The sequence below is a fragment of the Danio rerio genome, chromosome 12, assembly GCF_052040795.2.
Source record: "Danio rerio strain M-AB ecotype USA chromosome 12, GRCz13ab, whole genome shotgun sequence".
Classification (NCBI taxonomy): domain Eukaryota; kingdom Metazoa; phylum Chordata; class Actinopteri; order Cypriniformes; family Danionidae; genus Danio; species Danio rerio.
Genome location: NC_141032.1, coordinates 37,684,399 through 37,708,521, shown reverse-complemented (window position 1 = coordinate 37,708,521; position 24,123 = coordinate 37,684,399). Strand labels below are relative to the sequence as shown.

Below are 24,123 nucleotides of genomic sequence, written 5' to 3'. Positions count from 1 at the left end.
GACAAATTAATATATGAATTTACTATTTTTCAGCTTTGTTGAATGTGGTGATGGAATGCATAAACATCGATGACAACAATGGATACTGTTGGGATTATACACTGCATTTAGATCCAAGTCCCTTTAAGGAAGTCATTTCACTCAGCGGCCATCTTTGAAACGCCTCTCCAAAACTGCTTTCCAAGCTTGCCATTGAATTTCACATTAGGAATCACCAATGAGATTAAACAACAGTTGTCTCTTTAGTTTCATTTCTAAACATTCAAATCACATAAAATGTGCAGAAACTCATGTCTGGTCCGAGCCTCTCCCCCAGAGTATTGTCAGTCGATCGATTGATGATCAATCGATGATTGGCTCCTGTATTAGGATGCAGGGGTTTAGTCAGTGTACTGACTGTTACGTTTTTCCCCATTTAAAAGGATACAAGTGACTTGTCTTGAGTATTTTATAGTCTTTGATTTAGATACATGCAGCGAATATTGGACTTAATATTCCAATACTGAATATTGAAAATAAAAACTTAAAATTCTGTTGACTGCAGAAATATGTTCATTCGGTATACACAATATCTCACACGACACAATTGTTACCAGCCATAAAACCAGAATATCAATTATTCAAAACTCCATTATTTCATTACTTCACTTTAAGATTTTTGGAATTATACTTTAATGTAAAAACTTCACTTTATGAACAAATGTTTTTTTTTATAAGAGAATTGATTATAATGTCTAAATAAAACAAACAAAAATTAAACTTTTAAGCTTTTATTATTATGGTCTTTAATATAGTTCAGTGATCACTATATAGTAAGGATCACTATATAGTTCACAGTATTAGTAGACCCATTTTTGCGCATCATTATACCACTTAATCAACAAATCCATTCCTTACTAATATAAATCCTCTGCCCCATTTTACAATGAACTTGACTGTAACCAAGGTCTGCCTGCACGCTTACCAATCCATCACATTATATGCATCAAAAAATAGTTAGCCATGGCATTAACGATGCAAATATATGCAAATATATGCACCTCATACACTCCATCTTTGTAATTAATGGCTAGCACTGCTTCACAACAAGTCAAAGCAGTATTGTGCAGCACGATAATCAGTGTTTGCTCTCTGTGCTGGGGTCAGTCCCATAGGCATGTGCTCAAGATGAAGACAAAATGAAAATTCATCTGCTTGCAGAAAAGATCTAATAGTCAAAATGACAATTCTGCACGTTAAAGGGATAGTTCATACAAAAATATGCTGTGCATTTAGTCATCCTCAGGCTATCTAAGATTGAAGTGGCTTTTTTCTTCAGTTCAATAATTATTTTTCAGATTAAATTGTGGTCGCCAATTGTGGTGATAAATAAGTCAAAAGCTAGAGGCACTTTGAGAGTCAAAAAAATAAAGAATAAAAAAGATGATATTCCCAAATGATGTTTAACATGTTATGTTCTATAATATATATATTTTTTCTTTTGGAGAAAGTCTTATTTGTCTTATTTCGTTTTATTTGTTAATTTTTTAAAAAACATTTTAGGTCATTATTATTAGCCCTTTTAAGTTATATATTTTTTGATTCTCTACAGAATGAACCATTGTTATACAATGATTTGTCTAATTACCCCAATTAACCAAGTTAAGACTCTAAATATCACTTTAAGCTGAATACTATCTTGAAAAACATCAATCATGGCAAAGAAAACAGAAATAAGTTATTAGAAATTAGTTATTAACACTATTATGTTTAGAAATGTGTTAGAAAAAAATCTTTCTAGGGAAAAATATATAGGGGCTAATAATTCAGAAGGGCTAATAATTCTGTCTTCAAATGTATATCTGTATGCAATTAATTAATACCTGTGGATCATAATGTTGCAATTAGGTCTTTCAAAAGTGAAACTATGACTCTGCAAGAAACAGAACATCATTACAACACTATTGTCTTTAATCCACAGCCTCTGGAGGGAGGGAATTAACAGCAATTGTTTTTTTCTTTGTTTTTTTGGGTCAACTGTCCCTTTAAGATGCAAACTCAAATTCTGAAAAGAAACAGTTCCAAATAATTCTGACTTCAACTGTAAACTGTGCATTCAATTCCAAAGATTCCATTTATGGAAAAGGATTTTTAGATCTAAATGCTAATAAATATATGTCTTTTAAAGAACTGTTTACTAAAATGTTAATTAAGGAATCAAAAAAATATATTCTGAAGAATCACTGCAAAAACCTGCCTTTGAAAACTTGCATTTTAAGGAACGTATGGTTTGGAATGACATAAAGATGAATAATGATGACAGAACATCTATTTTGGGTTGAACTGTGCTTTTAAGATGAAGACATCACATCTGAAGACATGCGAAGTGCAGCTGGTACAGGGAAAAGGGATTTGCAGCCATGGGAGAACCGACTGACCCTAATATGCTTCTGGAGCTCCAGAACTAAAATTCTTAGTGTGTTATTTGAAGAACATTTTCAGAAAGATCCATTTCTGGTTACGTCAGAGAAAATGGGATATGCTGCTGGCTTGTATTTGTATTTTACCTTATTGCAATTTATCATTTTTACCTTGAAAGCTATCATTCTGTCCAGCGATGTAGAAAACAACATCAAAGATCAAGCTCTCTTGTTGCAGTTCTAATTACGATTCCTGTGCTGGCTAAAGGAGAACAAATGAACAACGTGACCAGGACTGACTTACAGCACAAGGCTGGGTGCGTCTATCTCGGTTTATAAAAGCGATTCGGATTAACTGGAGAAATCAACAACATATGCTTCACGCCTTGCAGTATATACAGCTTTGATTTATAATGATTTTTCAGACAGAAACCCGAGCGTGATAAACGATGGCCGGGAAATATGAAAGGCCATAATGAGGGATTTCCATTTACGGCATGAAGATGACAGCCTTTGAAGCGTCTTCAGTCCAAAGCACATAACAAGGAAATGATGCAAGACTGAAAGCAATCCAATATGAAGAAAAACACCCGTTTTTTTTAAATCCCGGAGAATAAAGATACACGCAGACGAAAACAAATAAACTAATGGTTTTGTTGATGGTGGACCTTCGTGCTGTGATGACCAGATAGGTCTTGCGGTTAATAAAAGTCAGATCTAAATGGGTCGTTCTAATGGGCACTTTAAACAAAGGCGACACACCCAATGTTAATGAAATAACAAATAGAAAGAGAATTTCAGTATGTCTGTGTCAGACAGTGTTCACAATTGCACCAACAAAGCTGGTTTGGTGCAATTAGAGTTGAAAAGTTGATCACAAAAGACAAAGTCAAAGTCAGCTTTATTGTCAATTCAACCACATGTGTGAGACGTATAGAGAATCGAAATTAAGTTACTCTCAGACCTTAGGTGCCAAACATATAATGTTAAAACAAAAAGTTTTAAGAAAGAATTTACAATAAATACAATTATACATAAAATATAATCTAAATATATACATAAAAAGTAGTCTAAAGAATAAAAAAGAAAGTATAAAAATGTGTAAACAATACAATGCAATGACATTATGGGCATATGGCAATGAGTGCAAACCAGAGTTGTGAAGATATAGAAAAGTATTTAGTGGAAAAAGGCTTGTTAACATGAGAATTATAATAAAGTGACAGTGTCATGATATATAGGGAGGTAGTCCAATGTTGCATAAAGTGACCAGTGCAGATGTAAGTGTGTATGTTTTCATATGTGTCAGAGTCCAAAGTGGTGGCAGCGCTGGGAGAGAGTTCAGCTTCCTGACAGCCTGATGGATGAAGCGGTCTTTCAGTCTGTTGGTCCTTTTTTGATCACAATTCATAAAATGAAGATAAGCAGTGTTGATGAATGCAAACGAGCAGTGATGATGTTTGGCGACCGATGGTGATTTGCTATACAGTTACAGTCAATTGTGAACACCTAGAAACCAAAAGAGTTCAAAGACTCGAGTCAACTACTGGTTTTTCGTGAGAATTAAGTTTGAGTAACTTTGTTCAGGAGTCATGCACTGTAAACAATGAAGGGCTCCACACAATACATTCATGTTGTCCCAACACAAACCGATTAAAGGCCGGCTTACTCCTTAACAATAGTAGCATGTCAGACTCCACGAACATGGCTCCCATGGTAAGATCTCAGCTCACACAAAAGAAAACGCCCTTGGAGTTTGATGTCATCCACCTGTGACACTTTCACTAACCCGCGTTCTGAAATGATTTCTCACAGCAAATGTATACAAACTGTAGAGACAAATTTGCACACAGCACACCTCAATAATAAAACCGGAAAGAAAAAACTATTTTGACATTGCCCTGTGGTCATTTGAATTGTCGCATGGATTGCGTCATGAAATTCGGAGCTTCTTTTGGTTCTTGGATTCTTTGGTGTCTGAAATCTTATGACACTGCCAGAACTTCATAGGAGGATTAATCTGATCACAATGGGCACAAAGCAGCTGACAGTGAACATGTCAAAACAAAGTTCAAAGATCATCGATTTTAGCCTAGGATTTCAGTAATCTTTTAGGATTTCTTAAATTAGTCTCAGATGACAAAATTGTGGCTGATATCTCACAGCGTGAGAAGGGTTTAAGTTAACTTTACAAATGTACATTAAGTTTAAACATATAACAAATAAAATTGCAGTATGTAAGTTTGACACCCAGTGGTTGAACTAGGTATTGCATTTCTGGATCAAAACACACGCAAGCGCAAGTTGCCAGATTGAGGACCAACAGGAGTGTGCCTGACAATCGAGACTAAATGATGATTGAAGGCTGATATAAAAGTTGTTCTAAATAAAAGCAACGGCACGCGATAGAAGGAATATTTAATATAATAAAATAAGTTTTTCTCCTAACCAATACCTGAAAATTATATTTTAGAAATGGCATCTGCAGCCAAACAGCAGAAAATGATCAGCTCAGGTAAACATCATGTGCTTTATTAACTGTTAAATGCTAATAATGTGAGTTTGAATAACATTGTACATGACATTTATTGTCATACTACTGAAAGCAGCAGCAGATAGTTCACCTCAGATCTTGAAAATAAAATAAACCGATTGAAACTGAACTTTAGAACTCTGAAATAGTGCAAGCCAACACTCAGTGGTTCAGCATTTACATTTAATAATGTTAAAGAGGTTTAATATGTATTAATTAGATTATAAACCTTACCATTTCGTAAGTGAGTGCATATTCTGTGCTTCTGAATGGCTGGATTTAAATTTCTGTCGCGTTTCGTCTGGTGCAAACAGCCAAATTGCTTATCACTGCAAATCTCGTCACCTTGTGTGTTGTTAGAGCACAATGTAACCTGCTCCCCTAATGTTTACATTTGTAATATTTACATTATATGCTAATTAACAACTTTATTTGGAACTCTGAATCTGCATCTCATTTCATAATCTGCTACTGTCCACCGGAGTTCACATTTCAGTCACGGGCGCATACTTTGAGAGCCTTTCTGAATGAATGAATGGAATACACAGTTTTACAACAAGGCAACCTCAGGTGCTGAAATATAATTGGCTAAAGTGGCATTGGGCGGGTTAGTTATTTCCCCTGTCCTGTATGCATACAAGTAGGGCTGCACGATTCTGGCTAAAATGAGAATTAATATATATATATATATATATATATATATATATATATATATATATATATATATATATATATATATATATATATATATATATATATATATATATATATATATATATTTTTTTTTTTTTTTTTTTTTTTTTAAATAAAGATCACGATTTTCTCCTGATTCTGTAGATGTAAAATAAAGGTTAATATGAGTACGCTATTATTAGTGTTATTTCTCAAACATGTTAGATAAACAATAATATTAGACCTAGAGTTGAAGTAAGAATTAATTATTCATAGCCCCCCTGTTTATTTTTCCCCCAATTTCTGTTACGAAGAGAAATTTTTTTCAACACATTACTAAACATAATAGTTTCAATAACTCATTTCTAATCGCTGATTTATTTTATCTTTGCCATGATGACAGTAAATAATATTTTACTAGATCAGTGTTTCTCAAACTGTGGTACGTGTACCACTAGTGGTACGCAGGCTTCCTTCTAGTGGTACGCGGAGGAATCAAATATGTAATATGTACATGCTACATATATTTAAAAATTTATCAAAAATGATTTATTTATGAATATGGCAGATATTAATATTCAATATATTACATATAACCTATATTACTGAGGTCCAGACAACATTTTCAGGTGTTGATGAATTGGCTACTATATATTAATTCTTTACATTTAAGTACAGCAGTTTTCTTTTTATCTTAAGCACATTTTAATTTAAATCTTGACGTTTTTAGTTTGTTTGTTTGTTTGTTTGTTTTTTACAAGTAAGCACAGTACAGTGTTAATGTTCAGACTATTTGTGTTTAAAGTGGTCGACAATAATAAATATTCTTAATAATAGGAATTAATCTGCCATGTTTTTGAACTGTGCATAACTGTAGCTGCTTTACTGGGCTCACTACGCTACTGTATTTCAATACTGCTCTTTATGGTGGTACTTGGAGAGACAATTATTTTCTAAGGTGGTACTTGATGGAAAAAGTTTGAGGACCACTGTATTAGATATTTTTAAGACACTTCTATACAGCTTAAAGTGACATTTAAAGGCTTAACTGGGTTAATTAGGTTAACTAGGCAGGTTAGGGTAATTAGGCAAGTTATTGTATAATGATGGTTTGTTCTGTAGACTGTCGAAAAAATTGCTTAAAAGGGCTAATAATTTTTTACCTTAAATGTATTAATTTTTTTTTATTAACAACTGATTGTATTCTAGCCAAAATAAAACAAATTAAGACTTTCTCCAGAAGATTAAATAATATCAGACATACTGTGAAAATTTCCTTGCTCTATTAAACTTTATTTGGGAAATATTTAGAAAAAAAAATGCAAAGGGGGGCTAATAATTCTGACTTCAAGTGTATGTGTAGGTCTACAGTTGGTTAAAATGTTAAATTCTGAATAGACTTGAAACTTGAAAGGTTACTTGTGCGACCACCTTTATGCTTCCCTCCTGAACCTGAAAATATAATTGAATGAATCATAGAAATGCTGGATTAAGATCAGGTGGGGGGGATGAATCGAGATCACAATCTTTTTTCGATTAATTGTGCAACCTTACATACAAGTAGATGTCAATGAAAAAAATAAAGTGTACTGACACTACAACTTAATTTGTATGAACTGTAACAACTTAATTCAGTCTGCTAACGCTCACTGGCAGTTAGGTTTAGGGAACACTGTTTTTATTAAATAAATTCTCACTGCACCGACAGACTCAGCAACGCAGACCATCCCCAGATTACAGTATGTCACTTCTCAACGTTCAGATGTTCAAAACTGTGAAAAGCTCAGACAGATGTCATCTGATCTAACAAAACCTCATGAAGTGTCTGTTGCCATCTATCAGTGCAGTGTGAACAGGCCTATAGTATATATTTCTGTCATGAGATCAGAATTTTTTTAAGTTTGTTGCATAACTAAATACTTTTGGAATATTCAGCTGGACTGCACTTAAAATAATAATTTAAGCTTCCCTAACACTGTTTAAATTAATCAATGTCTAACTGTGCATTTAAACAGGGGGAAAAAATCTCCTGCTTGTATTTCATTTTGCTAAATGTTCAAGGAAATGCGGTGCGACAGATCAATCCACTCAGCTGGGTCAGAGGAAAAGTGAATTCACTTCTACAGTAGATCTATTCTCCAATTAGTTCACTAGGTCAATAAGGAGCCGATCATCCTGATTTCATTAGCGTGTGGGTCTATGAGGAAAACGTTTTGAGTAAATAACATACGGCCTCCATTAGCAATCACAACACAGTCTGATCTCTGATTAAGAAGCGCTGCTGGGGTTTACCTGCCAGCGAGAGAAGCGGCGGTCTTACAATCTGTGTGTGCTGACCTTATTATGAAGATATGAGCAGGCGGCTGTGTGAGCTTTTGCAGCTGGTCAAACAAGAACGGGTAATCGATTGGATAAAAAGCAGGAGCGAACGATTTCTCTGCCAACCTAAAACCATTGAGCTGAATGAAAATGGATTTATCAGAGTTAACAGATTCTGGAAGGGAAAACACATTCCCTGCTGTGCTCGATGTAGACTCGGTCTGCATCTGACAAGGTGGGGGTTTCTAGGACACCGAATATCTCATTGTGTGAGAACGCAAACATCTTTATTCCGTAAAGTCCTCTAAAAAGATATGCCGAGCGGAAAATGTCCAGGCTTTCATCCGTGTGTAGAACTGTATAAGAAATGCATGAGGGTCACAATGGTCAAGAGCTTAATTAGAAAGGTTGACTAGTGCTTTAAATTTTTAATTAGCACACATTGAGTCCTAATAAAACAACTGAAGTAAAATGTAATTCAATATAAATGTCGACTTGAGCCTTTGGTGTGTAAGTGTATTATAATGCTCAGCATATGTTAGCTTACAACATGATAATGTGAAATCACACTTCAATTACTACAAGGCATGAACGATATTTATAAAAATATAGCATTGCAATATGTTCTTGTATTGCAATATATATTGCGATATGAAAACAATTTTATTAGATAACTTAATATCAATATTTGGATAAAATTTATAATGTTAGATCAATTGGAATTGGAACATTTTTGCATGTGTTAGGAGCATTTTCATGCATAATCTATAAATACAATCAGGACAAAGTGTTTTATGGTTTTCCTTATCTAACAACATTTAAGTACAGTAACTAAAAGATAAAAATAAAAATAATTCAATAAAATTAGTTGTTATTAAAGTCACAAATGGTACAAGTTCGTATGCCTGATTGCTTTTAGGGTCCTTATACAATCAAAAAACATGCAAATGATCAATTATAATACAAACTTAACATTGCATATCCTGTGATGTGACTTTTGTCTTACCTTGAAGTGAGAGGTTACTAAGGCCCAATCCCAATTCTACCCCTTAGCCCACCCTCTTTTCCCTACCCCTCATTTTGTGCGTGCACGCCAAGGGGTAGGGGTGACCCAATTCTCTTTCGCTTGAAGACGTAGGGCTAAGGGAAAGGGGTGAATAGCCCTTCGAACGAAGATTTTTCAGGACCACACTTGAAACCAAGGGGAAAGAAAATTTTTCAGAATACACCTTTCACAACGGCAGTATTGCTGAACCCGGAAGTAAGGAGATCCACAAATTTGTATTTTTTGTCATTATTATGAATTTTTACAACAAACAAACACGTTTTAATATATTTGTAACCGCATTAGTGTTTTACCATCATGCTTAAAAAAATAAATTAAAAAAACGCTAAAAAAGAAAACGCTAAATTCCGCGATCTATAATCCCTATTAATAACTCCTGTACAGCAGTCCCACAACATTCTGACACTCGAATACCCTGTCAGTAATGTCTAGTGGCTGTCAATGGGCTTTTTGCAGTGTCTGCTATGATGTTAATGTTGTTTTTAATGTGTTAACCTTGATAAATATGGCCACTGTGTAAATACACAGTAAAGTTACGTTCTTATTGCCACATTAGATCATTATAACATAATATATGTCTTCAGTGATTTCCTGAAGATAAATACCAAAAAAATAACACAACTGGAATAACTACAGCAGTTGCAATCGTCTGATCTCACATGAAGGAAGAGATCACGAGGACATATGATGACGTGTGCAGATGCTGTAGTGCTGTCCCAATTCTTAGGGGTAAATTTTGAAGCCCTTCCCCTTCACACTCATTTGTAAGGGCCAAGGGGAAGGGAAAAGGGTAGGGGTACAAAATAGAATTGGGATTGGGCCTAAGTCGGTATAGGTGACCATAGGTTGAGGTTGACAACCATAATATGTGGAGTCCCACAAGTTTCAATTCTGGCACCTCTCCGGTTCAACCTTCATATGCTCCCACTGAGCCGAATAATGAGAAAGAACCAAATTTCCTTCCACAGCTATGCTGATGACACTTAGATCTACTTGGCCTTACTGCCTAATCACTACAGCCCCATTGACACCCTCTCCCAATGCATTGATGAAATGAACAGCTGGACATGCCAAAACATTTTTCAGTTAAACCAAGAAAAACTGAAGTCATTGTGTTTGGGAACAGAGATGAGGTTTTCAAGGTGAATGCATACCTTGGCTCTAAGGGTTAAACATCAAAAAATAAGGTAAAGAATCTTGGTGTGACTCTGGACTCAAATCTAAGTTTCAATAGTCATGTCAAAGCAGTAGCTAAATCTGCATACTACCGTCTCAAAAACATTGCAAGAATTAGATGCTTTGTTTCCAGTGAGGACTTGGAGAAACATGTTCATGCTTTTATCACCAGCAGGGTGGATTACTGTAAAGGACTCCTTACTAGTCTTCCCAAAAAGACAGTCAGACAGTTGCAGATCATCCAGAACGCTGCGGCCAGGATTCTGACCAAAACCAGAAAATCAGAGCACATCACAGCATGAGGAAACACCCATACTCTCTCGCATTCACACACACTTACTCACTACGGCCAATTTAGTTAATCCAATCTATCTATAGCGCAAACACAGATTGAACATGCAAACAACACAAAGAAACACCAACTGACCCAGCCGGGACTCAAACCAGTAACCTTCTTGCTGTGAGGCAACAGTGCTAACCACAGAGCCATCATGCCACCATCTGCAAAACAACCAACTATTAACAATCAATAAATCAGTAGTGTATTGAGACAAAATTCTGAATATGTAATGTTCAACAAGAGTGATTTATAGGAGTTACTAAAAAGAAATATTATTTAAATAGCTGCTCAACTACATCAATGCTGAAGTGTCTACCATTCACACGATCCTGAAAAAAATAGAAGCATGTAAATTCATTCAGAACTCTTAGAGAATTCAATGTTTACATGTAGTAATCTCATTGTTATGGTAATTAGAACAAGGTGTGAACAGAAACACTAAACCCCCAGCTGTTGCAGGTAAAATTACTGTAGCAATTGTGTTTGAGTCTCCTGTAACAAACAATTGTGCTTTTAAGCTCAAAAACATTTTAAGTATACATCTAAATAGAGCTGAATGATAATAATTAGTGCGATATTTTATTTTTCTCCAATAAATATTATTGTATAAATATAGTTTCACAAGATGGTTTGAATAGCACTTTGACAGTTTTTGTGTAGTCTAACAATATTCAGGAACAGAAATTGCATAATTAAAATGTAAAATCTCCAGCCTTTGTGCTCTGCACAAGACGTTTGGATATGCCCCCATTAAGGCTAGTTTTCACGAAGTTTTTTAATTCTTCACTTTCGCCAGTTGGTGAAGTTTTTTCCTCACCACTGATGCCACTGGCTTGCATGGTGTGGGACCCGTGAAGCTGTGAAACTGACACGGTCTGAATTTACTATAATCGTCTATGTGAAGCTGCTTTGACACAATCTACATTGTAAAAGCACTATAAAAATAAAGATGAATTGAATTGAAACAATGCTTCTCTTTGTTTGGTCTCATTTCCTGTCAAAATATCTCAAATTCCTATGTCAAGTAAAAATGTTGTTTTGTTGTCACCTTCAGAAGAGTTTTTTCCCTTAAAACAAGGTAAATTATAAGTAAAATATTCTAATTTTTGCTTTGAAATGTAGATATTTGGACTACAAGACAAAGATTCTTAATAAGATCAAATAATCAAATAATATAATTTTTTCCAATATAAATATAATTAAATACAATTCATCTTTGTGACACCTCCAAACATTAAAAATTTTGTGCCCAAATGTTTTAAACTCACATGAGATGCACATTCACAGGCATTAAAATCGCATGCAAAGGATACTTTAATTTCATTTAATGAACTTTCACTCTGTTATGCTTAAATTTAGCAGTGATTCTACAAACCACATGTGTTCTCTATCTCCTGGTCAACTATAATTCACACTAGGGCTGCAGGCAATATTTCAAAAATGCTATCTTGATAATTATTTTCCGTATTGAATGATAACGTTAGATATTTCAATATTAGTTGTTAATGCTTCCAGATTTAAAAGAGTATCCATCAAATAGAATAACATTTCTGGCATTTTTAGACCAATATGAAGTAAAAAAGTCGTTAAAATAAAATAAAATGGCATTTACCAGCCCTAATTCAGACTCAACATTGCGGAACTTTTGATGTGACTATTGCAGACGCGCACACTGCAATATTGATGCTAAAATTATATATTGTACAGGCCTACATCTAAACATAGATCTGATGCAAAAGCCCCAAAGAAACATGAAATTAGGGTCGGATGAAATTCACAGGTAAGCATATTAGAAAAATACACATCCATAACCTGTATAAAAAGCACATTAGCATGCAACGCAAAGAAAAATAGGGCCACGGGAAGAAGCACAGGCTGAAAAATGAAAATTTGACAAAGCCCAAAAATCTATAGATTTCCCAGCAAATAATGCCTGCTTTCAAGCGGACTCTTTCATGTCGGAGAGACTACTTGGAACGGTTGATGAAATGAAAGGACAAAAGCAAATACAAGAGAGAGAGAGAGAGAGAGAGAGAACAGGAGAGAGTTGGAGGAAAAAGCACAGCACATTTTCCATTTTCCTCTGCAAGTAAAAAAGCACATGAATTATGGATGCGAGCAAGCCAACAGTGCAAGAATTTGATCCCTGACCAGACAGCTCTTGGCTCCCCGCGGAGCAGCCCGCCACCCTCCCCCCCACAGGCTTTTTCAACACTGCTACCATCCGTTCCTAACTTCCCTCTCGGAAAGAGATCTCGGAGTCTACAGCCTGGGGACAGGACGACGCACTCGTCTAGGAGACTTCAAGACGCTACCTCTGCCTTCTATTGTTAGCATCTTGATTCTAGTTTAAACCGAGCTGACATTTTCACCTGCTGCTTTAAATGTGAACGTTCCCATACTGAAGCTCACGATGGCTCCATCATGAGGGGTTTACATCTGATATAAGAAGACAAAATGGATTAGTCAAAGGAGTTCCCTCATATATTTATGACTCCTGTACAGGATTTACTTTATTTGTTTGTTTATTTATTGCCACATGAGCAACTTGGAGCTATTCCATGACAAATGTAATATAGATAAAAACATATTACATAATAAGAACTTCATAATTTGCAAAGAAAATTATATTAAAATATTTATATTTAAATAATAAATAAAACATTAAAATTTAAGAGCCCTATTACGGGATTTAGAAAATTACTATATACTACATGCAGTGCGTGTAACAGCCCTAAGTGAATGAAAACATCCAGCTGAGGTATAAATCTGAACGTGCACCTTGTTTAAAAATATAGATTTTTAGTTTAAAAAATTTGACTCAGAGTCGTTTAAAAGATTTGTCGTTCGTCCAAATCTTTAGCGTGTTCGCATCGACGTTGACACAAAACATTGCCAATTATGTTCTATGCCAGATCTGGTAAAACGTGAACGTGCCTTTCCCTTTAACCGCTAGCAGAGTGCATATTTGTGTGGGACTGATCATGACTGAAGATGAGTAAACCTTCTGGTGATTAATGCAATAATCTACCCTGCAACGGGGGATTTGTGGACCATTTTTTTAAAGGAAAGATCATAGAAGACAATTGCTGTATGGGACTTTGTCAGAGCTTGACAGGAACTATATCAGTACACAGTTCATGGATCAGTTTCTTCCTTCATTTCACACATGTAAGTATTGCGATTAAAAAGGTTGCCTCCTTGTTTTCTCTAGCTTGCAAAATGTGTATTTAATTGTGTTTTGTTGCTTGTAATTGCTCCACACGGCTTGTTTTGGATCTGGTTAACCATTTATATATTCTCACCCCACATCTAAAACCATGATGGAAATGCAGCGCGTGCTGCTTTATGTATTTAAATGCATTTGTAAGCTCGCGATCCTCTGCCGTTTGTCATTGCTATGGCGATCAAGTTTCAAAATAGGTCAGCTTTTGCCACTGTGTTTCTTAATACTGAATGTGTGTCATGGTTAAGAATAGAGCAATATGCTTGTGTTTAACTTGCGCTGAATGCAGTCGACCCCTAAAACCAAAATTTGACCTTTTCAATGCATAATAGGGGCTCTTTAAAAACATTAGATATGATTTTTCAGCTTGACATATGATTTTAAAAATTTCAATTCTTCCTGTTGAATTCTTGTGGTGTGATATATAGCACCAAAATGTATTACGATTGCCATTTTAAGACAATTTAAACACTATAATAGCATCACAATGCAAGTACACTTTCAAAAAACACAAATACTTTATTCTTAAGAATATTTAATTTAATTATAGTTATTTTAACCATTTAATAATTAGGCATTGGAATCAGAATGTGAAAACAATCCTAAACAAACGTTAACAGAAAAGTCCAAGGTAAAAAGAACAAGAGAAAATGGTAACAGGTCTATTTTCAGTCGTCAGGCACCCACATGAAAATATACTAGAGTAATTTCTAGTAAGTACTATAGTGTTTTTTCAACCATACAGACACTGAGACCTCCAATAGAGATATGGCTGTGGAATCAGCTAAAATATGGCTATAATTGGTTTTATGTATGAGCGATATTTATTGCACCACCAAAAATTATTGAGAAAATGTCCAAATGTTGTGTAATATGCCTACTAGCGATACAGGATCAAACTTTTCTCTGTATAGAAATATAGAATAACAGTCTTTAAAATTTCAGTCTAATAAAACATGTTTTATAATTAGGGATGCTTGACTGTGGTTGTATGTTGGTGGTGCATCATTCTTCAATAAATACAAATGAAATGAGTCAACCTAGAGTGACCATTTCAGCATCTAGTATAAACAGTTTGGTCGTGCCTACTCTCAAAAATACTATTTGAAGGGTGTCTTTCATATATGTTTGTGTTAATCTCTTGCAGTTTATTATTTGAACACTTGTAACAATGGTGCAACATGGTAATACTATTTATAATAAAAAGAAAGAGATAGCTAAACCAAAAGGTGAACATTTACTAAGTATTTACTAAAGATGTGATGTGATCTCGGACAAGATTTCTCGTTGAGGTGAAAAGTTGTCTTGTGAGTTGTGATAGAGAGTGAGGGTGAATTTAGCACTGAATTTGTGTTGCATGTCACTCATTTGCTTGGGCGGGTGTGACATAACTGTTTTTTTCACCGGAGTTCAAAGATTGCTGCGTCTAAAAGCAGAGGCTGCTACAACTGCTGCTACACAAATTAACCAGTTTGTAACTATGCGATGGAAAAGCACTATTAGATATTCTAAAATCACAATCGCTGTAAACACAAATCGAATTGAGACGTGGAGTATTCCAATTTCAGTTGCATCACTGAAATGCAGTACAGACATTGAAACACCGTAACCAAACAATTACGTCATGTAGGACTTTTAGCAGCAATTGCAATGATATTTCATCCTTAAAGAATTATTTAAAATAGTTTAAAATCTTGTCTTGTTCTCGTGAACACAAGATGAGACACGAGATGAGACACGAGATGAGACACGAGATGAGACACGAGATGAGACACGAGATGAGACACGAGATGAGACACGAGATGAGACACGAGATTGGGGAGTAAGCGTCTCGTCACACCCCTAGTATTTACTCACCCTCCTCTACTAATACTCAAATGGGCCATCAAAATAAAGGGGTATCTTTTGGGTTCAACTCATAATGGTTTGAGCCAAGTAAAGGGTGAGTAAATGATGATAGAATTTTCTTTTTTTGGTGAACCATCCCTTTAATGAGCATTACTAAAGGATCCAATTTTAATTGGAAACTACCGTTAGAAAGCATCAGGCAGCTAAATTTACAGTCAAGATCTTCTGGATAATTCTCCCAATTGTTTGTCATTTAACTAAACACATCATGCTGGGACTCAAGTTATCAGGGTATTGGTTCATTTTTTAAGAGTCTTACTGATAATTGGCCCTAAGATCTAGACAGCAGCTTTATTACAAACCAAACCTGGCGGTCTACAACCATTTAAAAGGAAAGTTCTCCCAAAAAATGAACACTGTTTACTCACCCTCAAGTGGTTTCAAATCTCCTTTATGAGTTTCTTTCTTCTGTTGAACACAACAAAAATTTTTAGAAGCTGACAAATTGTAACCATTGACTTCCATAGTAGGAAAAACAAATACTATGGAAGTTACAAGTTACATGAAAAAGAAAGAAAGTCAAACAGACTTGGAAGCAATAGAGGATGAGTCAATTACAGTTTCATTTTTGGTCTAACTATCCCTTTAAGGCTTCTTTCGAATTGAAAGAAACTATCTTCTCTGTCAATATCAGAACTTTTAATCAGACCATAACCTGCCCCAGAACAGGTTAGTCATGGAGCCAACTTCATGGTCACTTAAACCCAGAGTTGGTGCAAAAGAAACTAAAACATACCTGGCTAACCAGCTAAACTGGCTTCATAGGATACATATAATAGAATGCTTTCTTACAATTTCAACAAATTAAACCCTGAAACATAACACAATTATATAGCCAGTGTTCTAAAAAGCTCATTTATCTATGATGCATATACAGACTTGTCTAAATTAATACTGAGTTCAACTGGCTAACAAGCCAAATCCACCAAAATATCTTAATAAACTCAAAGTGAATCACTGCACTGAGAATTCAGTGACTCACCGAGCAACGTTTTATACATACTGGTTAGGCCTGCATCATTCCACAACCACAAACAAAACATCATCATGCCAACCAACACGCTTATAAAACAAACTCTGAAAGGACAATAAAAAAGCATTGCAAACGTCTAAACTATGAAACAGCCAAGAGACAATCAATCATTATAACCATTAACAGACAATGGTTGCATGCGAGTACTACTACACTACTGCAATGAATTGAGCAAGATTCATCTAAACATCTCATTTAGTTCCATTAAATATAGCAAATTATCCATGCTGAAAACAACATCTACCTATTAAGGTATGTTAAAGACACTTTATCAATAGCTGAATTCATGTAGGTCCTAATAATTTGGTATGTAATTAAAATTATAGCCCAGTAGTATCCAAATAAGATACTGTAAGTCATATTTAACCACATCATCATTAAATTCTTTTAAATTTAATTTGGACTGTAAGAGGTTATTTCTAACCTCGTCATGTGAAGTGTGCAGGAAAACATTGAACATATCAGTCCTTACGACTCTCATCCACAGATGCCTTATTTTAGGTGGATTTTTAGTACTCAATAAATATAAGCAGCACAGAACAAAGCTTCATGTGTTCATTGCATTCCATTTAGGATCCAAGATAGATAAATCAAAGAAAAAAAAAAACAGGAGGATGGCTTAGAATGTGATTTTTAACTCAGATCCATATAATCATGCAGTGGGAATACTCTGTTAGAACACTCTTGAATATAAAGACTGAAAAATGTTCATTCAAAAAAAGGACTTATGGATGTTAAATGGAACAAATCAATGCCAATAAGGAACCATCGTTTTCAAGAGTCAAGCTTGTAACTTCTTCAATTGCTTGTCCTCTTCTAAACAATGTTTGAAATGCTGTATTGCCAGCACTTCTTGTGTTATTTTCCTCTTTTGGGCCAATTGCTTGTTGTATTCCTCATTTGTGAGTAAGCCTGGATAAACACGTTGGCAGAATTAATGTAAATACACTATGTTTGGAATAGGAATCAATGAAATATCAGCTACCACATTTTTTTATGTGATTATTATTGGCCCAATAAGAAAAGTATCAGCTTGATTTATTAAATATGATTATTTATCCCATTTTTTTTTTCTGAGGAGATAAAATGTCAGCAGTCTGGGAGATGTTCACTGTTAAAAATTCCAATTTGTAAGTGATTTTGTGGATAGAAAGATCTAAATGTTAAAATAAAACCAGCTGTTCACTGGAATTGTTTGCGTTCAGTTCCAACACAATCTCACGGCAATTCGTAACTTTTTCATTTAGTGGCTAATTCGTATGAATTCGTACGATCTAATTCGTACAATTTAGTACGATTTGCTTATCCCCCAATGACGGTTGGGGTTAGAGGTGGGGTCAGGTGCCACGCCTCCTTTTTAAAATCGTACCATTTCGTACGACTGAACTCTTACGAATTCGTACGAATTAGCCACTAAACTGGCAAAACGTAAAATACTTACGTTTTCTCGTGAGATCAGGCTGTCAGTTCCTAAAACCAAGCTTAAAAGATAACGATATCAAAATTTATATGTATCAACCTACATATTGTTTACTGACTTTTAAATATACAGAGTTATATTCAAGATTGGTTTAATGAAAAGATGTGCTTTTAATAATAATAATAATTCCTTATATTTATATAGCACTTTTCTAGACACTCAGATCACTTTACACAATGGGGGTGATCTCCTCATCCACCACCAGTGTTTACCATCCATCTGGATGATGTGACGGCAGCCATATTGCACCAGACCGCACACCACACCAGCTGATTGGTGGAGAGGAGACAAAGGCTGTTTCTCAATGTGCGTTCTTCAGCGTTCTTGCATCCTCGTGTTCTCATGTAACGTCATCATCAACTGCCAAAGTTCAGTTCCAATACTCAAGATTGCAAGAACGGAGGACGCATGAAACTTCCCAGATGTGTTTTTGATAAAAGACGTATGGATGCAGACTTGAGCACCGAACTCGCTCTCTAGAAGTCCCAAAAGTCTTTGTGACTGGAGGTGGGAAGCAGAGCATTTTATATAGGTTTGTTATTAAAGTTCAGAGATTTGACTTATTTACCCGAGGAGTTTTCCTAAATGAAAAGGTAAATATAAACAATACCATAAAAATCTTAATAAAGGAAAAAACAGATTAAGAGTGTTCATTTGCTGAAATTCATATCAAAATCTGTTTTATTTATATTGTGCAACGTATATTTGTAAGGTCTTTATATTTATATATATATATATATATATATATATATATATATATATATATATTTATATATATATATATATATATATATATATATATATATATATATATATATATATATATATATATATATATATATATATATATATAGTATATATTGTGAAAAGAGGAAAAACAATAAATCGTTGTATGAATGCTGTAATGTTTAAATAATTTTTCATTAAAAACGTGTGGAGGTCATGTGACCATCTCATTTCTCAGAGGATGCGTACTGTGTTCTCGCGGTCTTTCAAGTTCGTTTTTCCGAGGTGACCTAGCAAGACCGGTCTCCACGCAAGTCTGTTCTCTGTGATATTGTAATTGAGAAACAGCCAGAGTGAAGCAGCCAATTATGATATGGGGATGGTTTGGAGGCCATGATGAACAGAGGCCAGTGGGCACATTTGGCCAGGATGCCAGGGTTAAACCCTTTCTCTTTGTTGAAGGACATCTTGGGATTTTTAATTACCACAGAGAGTCGGACTTCGATTATACGTGAGCAGTCCAAATCAATATACTGGGACATTAGGACCCACAAAACATGTAGGTTGAGCCTCACCAACACCACTTCCGGCAGCAACCAAGCTTTCCCTGTGGTCTCCCATCCAGATACTGACCAACCACAGCCATGCTTAGCTTCAGTGGGCAATCATGTGAGAATTGCAGAGAGCTGCTGGTGAAACAAGGATAGTGTGTATTTAAACAAAGCTAATGCGTATCTTGAAAGTCAGGAACCAAATCAAACAATCAAGACTACTGTGCCATAGGCATGGTTTGAATAGTAAGGATTACATTTCATTCACTAAAGCAGGTTTTGATTTATTAACAAAGAAAAAGACATGCTTTGTTGACGCACCTATTCTAACTGTTGAAAAGCCTGTAGAGTCCACCTGACTTCAAATGAACTCTCAACTAGAGCTGTGTAATATATCGTGCCAGCATCAATATCGCGATGTGCGCATAAACAACAGTTGATTTTTTTTTTTTTTTTTTACCAGGAGCCACGGTTGCAAAGGTTAACCATTATAGAGTACAAATGTATCATTTACAAGTGCTTTTAAGGCCTATGATTGTGTGAGGAGTTTGTGTAAAGCATTCAAAACTATAACTAAATGAAGGTTAAATGTATGGAATTATTAATATGATGAGGACTACATGGTGCCATTTTTTATTAGATTATATCATTTCTGTAGCCGAATACAATTAAAACTCCCAAGAAAATGGTAAAGTACTGGTTATTTCATGTGTACTGTATCTACCAATAATGGAAATTTGTATATGAAATTGTATGCAAATCATAATCAAACTGAATAAATGAAATATTTCTAGATAAAGCTATTAAAGTCATCTGGTAAAATGGTATTGATATCGCAATAAATAATGCTGAAAAACAAAATATTGCATTGTCAGATTTTTCCAATATCGTGCAGCCCTAATGTCAACAATCAGTATCAACTGTGCACGGTAGTGCATTACATTAAAAAAAGATAATTGATTTGTGCATGTGAAAAATGAGTTAAAGGTATGACAGATTGGAGGTGCTTGTCAAGAGTAGATAAGGTAGGCCTATTTATACAGTAAGCACGTAATCTGGATTGGCTCCACTTTTATTGAGCACTGATTAAGCTCTTCATGAAGCAAATTACATCCTGGAGAATGAAGCCCACGAGCAACAATGTTTAATTATATCTGACTCATCAAGGACATCAATGAGGCACTCAATGACTGGTATTCTTCTTCAGCTCTCCGACCAGCACTCATTGGGTTCCTCATTCGAACGAGAGGCATTAATAGGTTCGTTTCAAAGGAGGCGGAAGCTCTTTTATTCCTCTCTTCTCCTACTTCAATAGCCGCTGAATGTAATTACCGAGCTGAAGTTGAAATGTCGAAAAAAATACAGGACTTTTATAATTTCGTTCCAAATATGCCATAACTGATTCCACCAGCAATAGTCATTTCTTCCTTCATTGCATTCTTTTGTGTCTTTTCACTCTAGATTTATTCGTTTTAACGTGGAACCACCAACATCTTATCAGAAGTGCATTAAAACCGGCCTAATTTTTATTCGTCTCATAATTAATGTTGTAAAAATCACACATATGGGTGTGCTTGAACGCACATTCAGTGAAACTATCTTGCCGTGAGCCTCACAAGCAAGAAAACAGATGCTTTCCTAATCACACAGTCTACTTATTCCCTTAAAACAGAGAGATTTAATGAGCTTCTCAAAAATCCAATCTTGAAATATGTCGTTTAGCTGATAGTCTTATGTTAGGATGACAGCAAACTTCATCAGAACATCTCCCTTTTGGATCGGCTCTCTAAAAGACATTTTTTGATGTGCAAATCAGAGGCGAGACAAAACAAAACACGTCAGGAGGAAACTTCCCACACACACCTTGGCGGAATATCATAGACTGCGTGCTGACAATACCCCAAATGCCAACAGCAAAACTATTACAAGTCATGTTTTAGCACAAAGACACTGTACACCGGTTTGTTGGGGCTTTGGATCAAATGCAACAAAAGATCCTTTATAATAGGGATAGAACAATAACTGGTTACAACAGTATTTTATCAGTTCATATATCAGTACAGCTCGCCAATAGCATTTGTTGAAACCCTAAAGTGTAGAATTATTTCAGGATAATTGCAAGGTGATTTAAATAACATACTCATTCTTAAAAATGAAATGTGCATCTTAAAGGGATAGTTCACCCAAAAATTTTAATTCTGCCATGATTTACTCACCTTTTATTTGTTCCAAACCATTTTTCATATTTTATGTTGAAGACAGAATAAGAGATTTCGAAGAATGTTGGAAACCTGTAAACACTGACATTCATAGTATTTGTTTTTCCTACTATGAAAGGCAATTTGATTTTTTGTTCAACAGAAAAAAAAACAATGGCTGACTTTAAATTTTTGGGTGAGCTATTCCTTCAGTAATTAGTTCAATTTAAATTGTTAATTTAACACCAATTAATAAATAAATAAGCAAACTTCTGCATCCTATAACAGGGATTAGCCTATTAAAACCTATTATTTATCATTTTTAATTCCAAGGTGATTTAAATAACATACTCATTCTTAAAAATGAAATGTTCATCTTAAAGGCATAGTTCACCCAAAAATTTTAATTTTGCCATCATTTACTAAGCCTTTACTTGTTCCAAACCATTTTTAAAATATTTTATATCAAAGACAGAATAAGACATTTTAAAGAATGTTGGAAACCTGTAACCACTGACATTTTTGTTTTTCCTACTATGGAAAGCATGTTTGCAACATTCTACAAAGTATCTTATTTTTTGTTTAACAGAAAAAAACAATTATTGGCTGATTTTTAATTTTGGGGGAAGCTATTGTTTCAGTTATTAGTTCAATTTAAATTGTATGAACTTCTGCATCCCAAAACAGTGATTAGCCTATTAAAACTTATTATTTATCATTTATAATATCTATTTTTGAGATATATTCTGATGATATATACACACATTATCACAGAGATTAAATCGACATCTAAAAACAACAGTTTTTTATGGTAACGGCCATCTTACTTCAAATATTAGGTTATAAAATCTTAACAAAACCTCTTTCCAATGACATTTAAACATGTTGTCTCTCCCCACATAGTGTACTACTGGCCATTTAAAGTGAGGGTCTCAAGACTATAGACTACAGCTAAACATCACAACTTTGCAAACAAATAGCACTAATTTGTCTTGAATCTATAAATGCCCCTTCATGCAGATTGAGGTGAAGTTGGTTTTATATTCACACAATCGGATTATCTCCTTAATAACATAATTTCAGAACTCTAAATAGATAAATCATATCAGCAGTCAATGTTTATGTTTATCAGTGCACAACATTGTTCAATCAAATAAATAGTGCTAATGTTGTTTTGAAGACATATTTACATGTGATTTAAGTCTGAATATTCAAAATACCATGGTAAACATGTCACAAAGTTACTGAACGAATGTGCAAATATAAAACCAACTTTACCTCAATTTCATATTGTACATACCCAGCTGATGAAAAGAGTCACACAATTTCAATTTAATTTAAATCAATTTAAATTGTAAAAGTCCCATTATTAAATAAATTAGCAAACATCTGCATCCTAAAACAGTGATTAGCCTAATCAAACGTATTATTTATCATTTATAATACATAATATCTATTTTTGAGTCAATAAACACACACATTACAGAGATTAAATAGACACCTAAAAGAACGTTTATTGGTATTTTTTGGGTAACAACCAATTTACTTCAAATATTGGGTTATAAAATCTCAACAAAACCTACAAACTGATCAAACCTCTTTCCAGTGACATTTAAACATGCTGACAGGTCTCTCCCCACATAGTGTACTACTGGCCATATAGAAAGCGATGGTCTCAGTAGACTACAGCTGAACATCACAACTTTGCAAACAAATAGCACTGATTTGTCTTTAATCTACAAACGCCCCTACCCAGCTGATGAAACGAGTCATGCAACACTCATTCTTATATTTGCTAAACCTTAAGGCGAGATGAGCCGTTCCTGCATCTATCGGACTGCCACATTGCAAGTGAAGTCAACGCCAAACCAGCGTGTGTGTGTGTTTCCAGTGAAAGCAAACAGCCCTACACTTCACGCATGCAACACAGCGCTCGGGAAGCATCGCCTTACCGTTTTAAATGGTTGCTTTCGGTGCCGGTTTCTAGAATCCGAATGAAAAGAACGCCGCGGAAAGAACTTTGATGCTTCGTAAACGCATCTCGCACTGCCTCTCCGCCATCTTCATCTCCAGCCCGCGCCGACTGAGAGAGCGAGACTCGAGAGCTGCTGAACTGGCGGCCGCGCGGGGAGGGTTTTTCACAAAACAGCTGAAGTTCAGCCTGAGCTCCTCCATCCATGCACTACACCCCTGTCATCTTACCATACCGACTACACACCAAACAAACGATTTTTTTATTTTTATTTTTTATTTTTGCTGCTTGTTCGAACTACTTATTTAAAATGAGCCAAATCAACAAAGTTCTTGAGTTTTTTGGGGGGGGGGAAACAACTTAATTGTTTTATGTTTAATCCACTTTAATTTGTAAAAAGAATTAAGTTAACTTAATCGATTTCTGTTGTCACAGTTAAAAAAAAGGACTTCTCAAATGACTGCTTGTTCAAACTACTAATTTAAAATGAGTTGAAACAACACAGTTATTACATTTTTTTGGGG

At 35.0% G+C, this 24,123-nt stretch overlaps 1 protein-coding gene and 1 long non-coding RNA gene across 4 annotated transcripts in view; one reads left to right on the top strand and one right to left on the bottom strand.

Annotated features, from left to right (window-relative positions):
- Window positions 1–23,737, bottom strand: part of ndst2b (N-deacetylase/N-sulfotransferase (heparan glucosaminyl) 2b) — a 141,241-nt gene extending 117,504 nt beyond the window's left edge. For all 3 annotated transcript variants that reach the window (XM_087276736.1, XM_087276734.1, XM_087276735.1), the window contains exon 1: window positions 23,580–23,737. The gene's annotated coding sequence lies outside the window, so the exon portion shown is untranslated. The remainder of the gene's footprint in view (window positions 1–23,579) is intronic.
- LOC147834520 (uncharacterized) lies at window positions 19,870–22,478 on the top strand. Its single transcript, XR_015504456.1, has 2 exons — window positions 19,870–21,606; window positions 21,848–22,478. It is a non-coding gene; the product is annotated as an uncharacterized LOC147834520 (long non-coding RNA).
- Window positions 23,738–24,123: the final 386 nt, after the last annotated feature.